This window comes from Phyllobates terribilis, unplaced genomic scaffold (assembly GCF_046119375.1).
Source record: "Phyllobates terribilis strain yellow unplaced genomic scaffold, ASM4611937v1 Scaffold_5860__1_contigs__length_48657, whole genome shotgun sequence".
Taxonomy (NCBI): domain Eukaryota; kingdom Metazoa; phylum Chordata; class Amphibia; order Anura; family Dendrobatidae; genus Phyllobates; species Phyllobates terribilis.
In genome coordinates this window covers 14,483-25,265 of record NW_027368605.1, presented here as the reverse complement: position 1 = coordinate 25,265, position 10,783 = coordinate 14,483, and the positions used below count along the sequence as shown (strand labels likewise).

Genomic DNA, 10,783 nt, shown 5'->3' with positions numbered 1-10,783 from the left:
ACGTCCTTAGTTGAGTCAGAGTTTCTTTCCAACCCATTTCCATGACAGCGCTCACAAGATTTAGAGAGAAGTTTGGGCCTGTCATGCAAACGTTTGGAAAGCTCAACTATAACTTCTTTTTTAGAATTTAGTTCAACCAGCTGTTCTCTAGCTTCAGTAGCTAGAGACTAATGTTCAACCATTAATTCTCTTAAGAGGCAAACGAGGTTGCGCTTAGGTAAAATGTCAAGATTTAGATTCGCTTCCTCAATTTCAAACCAGAGTCTGAATCGGATCCTTCACCAGCCATTAAGAAAACATCTGTTTGCGCTCCATCTTTAGAATCTTCGTCTGATTCTCCCCAAAGCGTGACAAAAGCTTGTTTAGGGGGCTGTTTGTTGGAGCTTGCGCTTGGATTTACCTTGGCATGAGGACATGCCTTGGCTAAATGTCCTTTCTCATTGCAGTTAAAGCATGTAAAGTCTCGGACATCGCGTTGCTTGGTTGTAGGGTCGCGCTTGAATCCACCTTGTCTCTTAAAGAATTTCTTCACAACCTTGGTCATCATGGCGACATCTCTATCATCATCATTGTCTCCTTCATCATCATTCTCTAGTTTCTGGAGGACGCGTGAGAGCTTGAGCGCCATGCCCTTGGTTTCTCGTTCTGAGATTTTCTCTTCATTGTTCTTGATTTCTTGTACCTTGAAATTTCCTGCAAGCACAAAAATAGGCAATTCTCGAGTCTCTTTTGATTGGAGAAGAATCTGCTTGAGAGTCGCGTACTTGGAATTCACCCCATGGATGAATGTCATAGAGTACTCCCAAGCCTTCTTTTCCATTCCAGCGGATAGCATTTTGTCATAAAGAATTTGACATCGAGAATGATAGTCAGATACAAGCTCATGTTCTCCCATTTTAATGGAGCAAAATTCACGGTTCAGCTCAAATAGTCGGTTGTCCTTCATATCTTCACTACCTGAGTGCATGTTGATGATGGCTGTCCACATCTCTTTAGCAGTAGGAAGGGACATTACCTTATCAATGTCTTTACGGGAAAGCGCATTTAGGATGAGCTGACGCGCTTTGGCATTCTTCTCCATTAGTTGATACTCCTTGGCTTCCCATTTGGAGTCATCTTTCTCAGAAATTATATCATCTCCCTTGTTGATGATTTCCAGCACTGATAATCTGTTTGTTGTATATAATTCCTTGTCATCGTTAGCCACCACTCCAATTCACCTTCAATGAGTACATGGGGCTTTGCGAGAGAGATTCCGAGGTTGAAGTTCGACATGTTATTACTCTTCAAAATCCTTATGATCTGCAAAAAGGATTAGTGCAAAAATAGGCAAACCTGTAGCTCTGATACCAATTGTAGGTTCGTGTTTATTAAGCCACTATTGTTCAACGTCTTCTAAGGTTCATTAAGTCTTAGATGCGCTTCTCAAGTATCGAATTGCGCTTTAATACTTGGAGATGCGCTTGACCAGTGTAAGACAGTTAGTAATTGATTTACTAAAGTCCTTGAACGCGGAAAAGGTCAGACAACAATAAGAGCGCGCTTTAAGTGTTTAAAGCGCACTAAGATTTGCACACAAAGAGTTTTCCAAATGGTGAGAACCCTAAGTCACTAATTGACTCGGGATAAAACTCACCACTATAATGTATTGATTAGAAGAAGGTTACAATCTCTCGCTTCAACTATTTGAAGCTCACTCGTAAACTTTCTCTTTACAATACTTGAGTTCAGCTCTCTAGAACAATGGCACTTCACCTCTCTTGATTACAACTGAGTAAACACTTAAGCTCTCCTAGCTTCTCTCTGAATTCCTCACTTTGTAGTACCTAGAATGAATGAAACGATCCACTATTTATACACAAACCTTAAGCTACAACTCTAACTTAATTGCATGTAACAAACAAAGACTAAGCATATTGCCACCTCATCAATCCGTGCGCCATGATCAGATTGTAAGAAATAATCAGCCGCTCAGATTAACTTGGTTTTGTTCTTCCACTTGTTGATGCACGCCACCTCAGTAATCCGTGTCCACTGCGCTAACAAACTATCCTCCACGCTGGCGATCCCTGGTTATGCGTCTCAAAGTCTTCAAGTTCTTCCCACACCTCTTGTGCACGCAACTTGAATTCTCCCACTCACCAGCCTTCCCTTGCATTTCGGTAGTTCTCTTCTGCGACAGCTTACACCTTGTGCTATGGTGGAACCTCGTGATCAACACTTCTTCCGCTTCATTCAAGCGCATCTTCTATGCCTTAGAAGCTCGCCTATACTCACTTCTGGACTTCAATGGGATTATTAAACACCGCTTGCGAAACTTGCTTTCTCCGCTTGGTGTTAAGCGCGACTGAGACCAGTCGAAGCGCATCTCTAAGTGACTTAAGCGCATGCCAGAAGATATAACAATAACCTGGAAAGCTTAAAAACACTAAGAGATTAAACATATTAGTTTGTTATCATCAAAACAAAGAGAAATAGATTGAGCTTTAATAAGACTATTAAAGCTCAACTAACATATATCTGAATTCTTAATACTCTCAAAGAAAATTTTAAAAAATTTCTCAAACAAACATATATCTGAATTCATTTCTAACAAAGAGAGTTTGCCTTGATCATTATAAATAGAAGTCTTACATACGACTTTATTTCCTAAACAATAAGAAGAAAAAACAAACTTAATCAAATCTAAGAAATTAAAAAACTGACTTCGGCCAAAACAACGTAAAGGCCGAACAAAGCAAACATATCATCTAAGATAATTAAGCTAATCTAAACTAACCTAACACCATTAATTATATTACAAGTAACATGGAGATTCACTTAAATAATATAAACTAGATTCAAACTTAAAATTCCGAATTAATCAAGTGGAACATATATATTAATTAGGTCATTTTTACAAAATGTGAAAATAAATCTGGACTGGACTCGGTTCCGTATCATTTCCTCCTTTTTAAAATAGATGTGTCCTCGAATCTTGTTGAACTTGATGCTCACATGAAGAACTCGATCACCTTCGAATGCGTGAATGTGGTGTTTTGGTGGTGTGGGCGGCAGCAGCTAACGGGGCGGGGCGGATGCGACTGGAGTTGGTGTGGTGGTTTGATTATGGGTGGTTGTGATGGTTGTTAAGCGAAAATGTAAACAAATTCACAAAATATATTTTTAATTTTTGAATCGTAGTTCGACTTTCTCTTTTGACTAAAAATAATGTAGATAGAAAATATTTGAGTTTTTTTATGAATTGAGCTTGCCTACGTATTTCTTTTAAGAGAATTAAGCCTTACATAGTTCAAGGTATTTTATTTTTTATCTGTACATCAGAATAACAAGTCTATTTTATGTGTTGTTAATTTCTGGACTAAGATGTATTTTTCTGGACTAAGATGTATTTCTTAGTTTTTTCTTTGAAAAAACTAAGATGTATTTTTAATTAATGTTGTGTTATTTTATGTGTTGTTAATTTTATGTAATGTTATTTGTTCACTGCCATGAACCTAAAAAGTGCACTCCAGTGTACTCTGGGGTGCACTCCTTTCTATTTGGGAATGGATTTTTTTTAATATTTTCTTTCTTAATCTATGTTTCCATTACTTTTGCATTTTATATGATGTATTTTTGAATATTCGTCAAATGTACATGCATTTTTACCAAAAATATTTGCACATTTCACAAAAATACGTTCAAAAGTATCTTAAATTTTTTTGCAAGTGCTTGAGAGGCAAAAAGATAATTATCCATATATATCAAGGTGAAAATTAGAAATACATGCATATTTTACATGACTAGATGCACATTTTTCAGAAAACAATTGCACAATCCTACGATACCCAATACAGATCCATCAAATACCATAAAACGTGTTATAAAAACATATGCTCATTTCCCACAATTAGTTGCACATGCTTCAGAAATAACTACACAATCTATCATATTCATTACATATCCATCTAAAACCACAGAATACGTGTTAAACTAACTAAATCTACTGAACTACAACACAACTCAGTTTCTCAAGCACCATGCCACATCATATAACCACAAGTAAATGTAGTTATAATCATCATATTGGGTATCCCAAATCATGTAATCATCATGGTTTCTACATCAGGGTAATGGTACTCGTGGAAATGGTACTCATCATGCTCATTCGAATCCTCGTACGGGGCCTCCGAAATGCTCAAATCATGACTACAAATATTTTGTTGAACCTCAACATGTAGCTTGTCTCTTACCTCCATGACCTCTTCCTTGTTTGAGGCAACTACCTCCCCCTTTCCATTAGCTGAAAATATTTGGACATAAAAACATAATTATTTGCACAAATATTAAAATACACATGCATAGAAAGAAGATAGAAACACCTGGAGAAAAGAGTAAAGTCTAAAGTATCTGCACAAACGTCAAAAGTACTTGCAATGATGAAACTTTTCTCCCTGTTATGTAGGTAGTTTTCAACTCTTGTAATAGTTGCAGCATTATCTTGATTTACTAAGGATTCTGGGACTTCTGTTGCTTCTAGGAGTGTTTTTTGTAGTGTTTTTTGTTGGAGTTTTTGACAATTCCAAGATCTGACTTTTGCACTCATCACATTCATAACTGCGACCAGAACTAGAATCTACGGTGGAGTCATTTGTGAATCTCAATCAAATCACACTTATAGTTTTAGACATGGTTGGGTAGATTTAGTGAAAATGATAGTAAATGGATGTAGTAGATGAGTGGTGAGTTGTGTTATTTATAGTAGAAGGAAATATTAGATGGATTGTGGTCAAATGTGGTATTCAATAAACATTATGGGTCGGTTTTAGATGTGATGAAAAGATGAATAGTTATGGGTGAGTTTATGGGGAATCTCCATAAAGAAAATATGACAATTCTAAGATCTTATTTTACCCAACCCATATGTTGAGTTTACCATTAGACTAGTGTGCTTTCAAGTCAACTATTCGAAAAGATAAAACACCTTAGCTAATATTTATTATTTAAAATTGGTGAAATATTAAACATAGTGCACTCCTTTATACATCAGAAGTTCTCTTCTCCATTCATTACAAGTGCCTTGATATGTATACATATTAGACCGGTGTGTTTTCATGTAAACTATTCAAAAAGATAAACAGGTCCACTAATATTTATTATCTAATGGTTAATGAAATATTGAACATAGTGCACTCTTTAATACATAAAAAGTGTTGTTATAAATTCGTTACAAGTGTCATGATATGTATACTCTTAGTTCTTTTTAACGCTTGTTTGGAGTAGTCAAACATTGAATAATATGGTCGAAACAAATGCGCCTCACCTGTTGAAGTGGAATCCGAGCTTGCCATCTTGTAATTTTGCATTTGAATATGTTGTTTTTGGAGATCTTTTGATGGATTTAGGATTTCGATCGTTCGTATTCCCTCTTCCCTGTTTTTTTTGTAGGTTTGTGTGTGGGAGTTGTGAAAAGCCAGCAATATCGCTCGCTTGTTTTATTTTGATTGAGTGTGTAGTATTCGGCTATGCGCATGGGATAGTAGGTTGTACAAGCGGGGACCACTTACAAATTTTATCACCATCTGTTAGATTGAGGAATAAGAATGGCCTTTGACCGTTCTTATTTCTAATCTAACGATCCGTTATAACCAGAACCGAACTCTTAAAAATAGTTATTAATTATGAGAGACAAACAAAAAAAACTCCCCTTTGAGAAGGGTTGAACTTCACTCTTTCAAGAGTTGGTCTACACCTACACATATAGGAGTGCACTCCCCAAACACAAGAAGTGCACTCTCCTTTGAGACGGGTTAATTTTTTTATTTTATCCTGAAGTTCACTTCTACACATATAGTAGTGGACTTCCAAAATACAAGGGAGTGCATCACATTGTGAAAGGGTGTGCACTTCACTTTTTTGAGAGTGTGATGCACTTTCATTCAAATATGAAGTGCACGACTACACATATAGTAGTGCACTTCCTAAACACAAGGAAGTGCACTATAGGGGTAGGCAAAAAAACCGGAACCGTATAACCGAACTTAATAACCGGAAAACCGACACTTCGGTTAACCGGTTTTGGTTAACCTTTACATTCGGTTAATCAATAATGATTAACCGTTATATTCGGTTTGCCAATGCCAGTTAACCGAATATTCGGTTAACCAATATTGGTTAACCGATTAACCGAAATATTTTTTAACCTACTTATTTTACATCGAATTTATACAGAAACTAAAATTTACCAACCCCTACCTACTGTATTGTCTGTATTCAACTCAATACTAAGTAAACTAAAATTTACCTACCCTTATTGTATTCAGTTCATTATTCTTCAATATAAAGAGAAACTAGTCATCGTGCCCGTGCCTAAGGCACGAGAAAGCTTAAATTTGTCTTAAAATTATCTCAAATTGAATTCAAACCGGTTACTCAATGGTTATAGATGCTAAAATCTGATTACAAAACACAAAAAACAAACCATCCAGTTTGACACTACTGAAATTAACACTTCAAAAGGTAAAACATAATGACTCAAATATGTTTACAAACACACACAAACAAACCATGCAGTTTATAAGTTTTGGTATGCTAAACATGCTCAGCATACCCTTTGTAGGATTTTTTGGTAGACCACCTTTAAAGTATGTGATATTGCTTCATTGTTCTTATCCAAAATCAAGATCTTGAGCCCTTTCTTGTTGGTAACACGCGACACGGCAACATAAAACTGTCCATGCGTGAATACATGCCTGCGAAGAAATAGACCAACATTTGACAGAGATTGACCTTGGCTCTTGTTAATGGTAATGGCAAAACAAACAATGAGAGGGAACTGTCTCCTTTGGAACCTGAACGGCATAGTAGAATCAGAAGGACTCAAAACCATCCTAGCAATAGCAACCTTTTCACCGATGTTGGACCCAGAAATAACTACAGCTTCAATAACTCTCTTGCCAAGCTATGTAACTATCATTCTAGTGCGACTACACAGACCAGCTGATTGATCAGTATTGTGCATTAGCATAACGGGAGCACCAACCTTTAGCCTCAACACGTGATTAGGAATGCCAGAACATTTGGCGCTGTTCAAGAAGTCAGAAGTGTACAGGCAATCATTAATAGCAGCACCAACGTCATTCTTGCAAATGTTGTCCAAACTATAATACTCATGATGATCTCCAGGAATTAGAGACATAGTATACTCATTGACCTCATCAACAACATCATGCGTTGGAGATAGAATAGCCCTCTCACGAAAATAGCCATGATTTTTTAAGTTCTAGAGAAGATTAGGGTAAGTTGCATTCACGATAGATGAAAGAGGATCTTCTTTATCTACACCAGTAATGAGAAGCTCTTCTGGTATTTCTATATCACCTTTTCCATCATTTGGCTCCCCTATTTCACCATCACCAACTTGCAAGATCCAGTTAGCAAATTGCTCAATATCTTGTGCATCAACAGATAAGCTATTTTGTTGAAGCCGCATATTCTTTGTGAGTTGCAACACCTGTAATCATAAGCAAACATTAGAATAAAATATAAAAGAAATTTGTTGGAACATGTTAAGTTTAGGGGTTTCTACTAACCTTGCATCCATGCCACAAGTACGAAGATGTAATACTTGCTGCAACAATATCTTGTCTACTACCATAGGGTACTAAAGGCAATATTTGCCTAAAATCGCCACCAAACATGACCACTTTACCCCCAAACATTTCATTCATTCTATTTTGATGTGAAGCTCTTAGAATATCCCTTAGCGAGCGATCGAGAGTCTCAAAGCAATACTTTTTAACCATAGGAGCATCTGATAACTTGCATTTAGGATAGTTTAGGGCATGTTTATTTCTTCTCATTAGGTTGGTTTTGTTTTATTTTTGATAGGTTTGTTTCTTTTTCGTTTAGACTTCTAGTGTTCGGAGTCTACCCTTGCGTTATGTGTTTTTAGGATGAATTGGAGGCGTTTTTGATGATCGTGGACTATATCTTGGGGAAGCTCATGTGGGTGACTTGGATGTGCAATGCCGGGGTCAAGAACGTGTGGTGCAACAAGTAAAAGAAGATTGAAGTGAAGCCTATGCAGAGTGAGACTCGGCCGAGCTGTAGCCCGAGTCAGAATACCAAAGCATCACCCTCGCAGAGTGAGACTCGGCCTGAGACTCGGCCGAGTCGTGGACCGAGTCGTGCTCTGAGTCCCGTTCCGAGAAGAATGAATTTCCACTTAACTCGGCCTGAGACTCGGCCGAGTTACGGGCCGCGTCAGGACGATTTTTCCTCCTCTAACCTAGGTATAAAAGGAACTTTTCTTGGGGACTCTTGGGGAGACCTTTTTTGGGGATTAGAAAACTTTTGGCGATCTAAAAACCCTAAGAGAAAGCTTGTGGATTGGATAACTTGGATTGGATTGAAGTTGAATGGTATGTTGTTTATTACAATGAATTTGATTTCTTCCTTCTCCATGTCTAGCTAAGCTTCAATTTCCATGGTTGGGTGAACCCTATGATGGAGTAGATGAGTTTTTATGATGATTTTTGGTTGATTGATCATTTGAATGAAGTTTGATTCTCTCCTAGGATGCTTATTGCCCTAATACTATTGTAATAGGAAATCCTACTATCATTTGAGTCTGAGAGGAGATTTTGATTTTAGGTAATGATTATTTGAGTTTACATTTGTCAATTCATGTTAGATCCCTAGGGAGAACTTGAGAATTATTTGCATGAGAGTGATCTAATTTCTCTAGTGGAATTTTAACTATCGTAGTTGATCGATAATTGAATAGATTATGCGGAGCGCGAGAGCGGAAGTTGATTTGTTTGTCATTTGATCTCTAAGAAGCGTAAAGGGTCTAGTTTAGGATATCCTTGCACGAGAGTGATTGCTAGTCGAATCTAGGCACGTGCACTTATCGTCTGAGAAGAGGTAGTGCTGACATTAGATAGTTGGTCCTTCGAACGACATTCAATTCGGAAGTTAACCATATATCGTCTTAATCTCATTGAAACATCATAGTGGGGATCCTAACCTTGGAAGTCTTTCTCTGTTGATAACTTCGTGCTACTTGTTAGTTTGAATTCGGTCATAAACTATTCACTCCATGATCTTTGGCTTAGTATATTCGTTGGCATAACAATTGATACTACATAGTCCCTGTGTTCGACACCTTGATACTATAACCGAACTCGTTCCCTTGCGAGTGTTGGATTTATCCGCATCAGCATCATCCCAAATAATGAGCTTTGCCATAATCAGAAGTTGATCCAAAGGGCTATTTACTTGAATATGACAGCTAGAGCTTTCATTTGAATCCAATGGAATATGGAACCTTGAATGAGCAGTTCTACCTCCGGGAATAAGCAACGCATCAATTCCACTTGAAGCAACAGTAATAACAACATCTCCTTTAGATCTGATAGCTGATGACAATGCTCTCCATATATAGGTTTTTCCTGTCCCTCCATACCCATATAGAAAATACACTCCACCTTTGTTCATTAAGACAGCTGTCATAATCTCCTCATACACTTTATATTGTTCGTCTGTCATAGTTGACATTAGCTGCAAGTGCTCGGAAGACAACTCTTGAGTATCATACTGGAGCTCTTCTTGAATCATCCTATTGTTAGATTCACTCAAGAGCGTGCTATCCGGTTGAGGCATTGAACTATGTTGTAGGAGGCTATATCCATTTCTTTGCATGAGCTTTTCAATTTTGACAAGAGTAAAGTTCTTCAATTGTTCATCAGAAAGTTGAAGTTCTGAGCATATATTATGAATCTCATTATACAGGTGAAAACATGGTACAAAATGGCAGAGTTGGATGCACATAAACGATAACAAAAAAATATATAATACATCAAAAAGCTTAGCATTGAATAAACAAATAGAATGAATGAAATGTTTGGGGGTAAAGTGGTACAATATGGCAGAACATGGTACAATATGGCAGAACAGATAGTGAAAGAATACACCTGTGAAAGATAATTTTCTGTTTGATTACATAGACTAATATATCAAAACTCACACCATAAACGCCATTATATTTTCATTGTAAGGTATAATAAATACATAAAAGTTTCTGTAAAATATATTAATTTAAATAATGAACATAATCTTCACATAAATACACAACAAACAGAACAAATATTGAAAGAATACGCATGTTTAATATAATTCTCTGGTTGATTACATAAACTCATATATCACAAATAACACCATAAACGCCATTAAATTTTTATTGTAAGGTGGTGAATTACACCCTAACCTTTATCTTGCTGAAGATAAACATCAAAACCTAATTTAAGAGCAAAAAATTGAAAACGTGTATTATAAATGGCCGATTAACTACATATTAAGACACATTTAAATTACCTTAGAATGAACACTTGTTGAGGTAGAGTTGGAGATGAATTTGATGCAGCCAATGGAAGAATTTAGAGCTTGTGCAAGGTAGGAAAGAAAGAGAACCGAAATTCTACTAAATGGACAATGAAGTAACTACTTAGTTGTAAAACAAAGATAGTGGGTAATGAGAAAATAGAAATTAGGAGGGAAAATAAAAACAATGTGGGAGCTTGAAATTTTCGTTCAATCCAGGTGTGCTTCCGCCTTTTTTTTTAATAAAAGGAAAGTTTTAAAATTCAAATCAGCTAGAAGGTGTGTAGAGAGTGGTTACAAAGGAAAATAGAGAGAAATAAGGAAAAAATACAACGTGAGAATAGGGAGAGAAGGAGAGAGACAGAGATAGGATTATTGGAAAAGAAGGAAAAGATGGTAATTGGAGAAAAAACCTCAG

The 10,783-nt window shown here is 36.7% G+C and overlaps 1 pseudogene; it reads right to left on the bottom strand.

Moving 5' to 3' along the window:
- Positions 1-4,925: 4,925 nt before the first annotated feature.
- Positions 4,926-9,816, bottom strand: LOC141250502 (ATP-dependent DNA helicase pif1-like; annotated as a pseudogene).
- Positions 9,817-10,783: the final 967 nt, after the last annotated feature.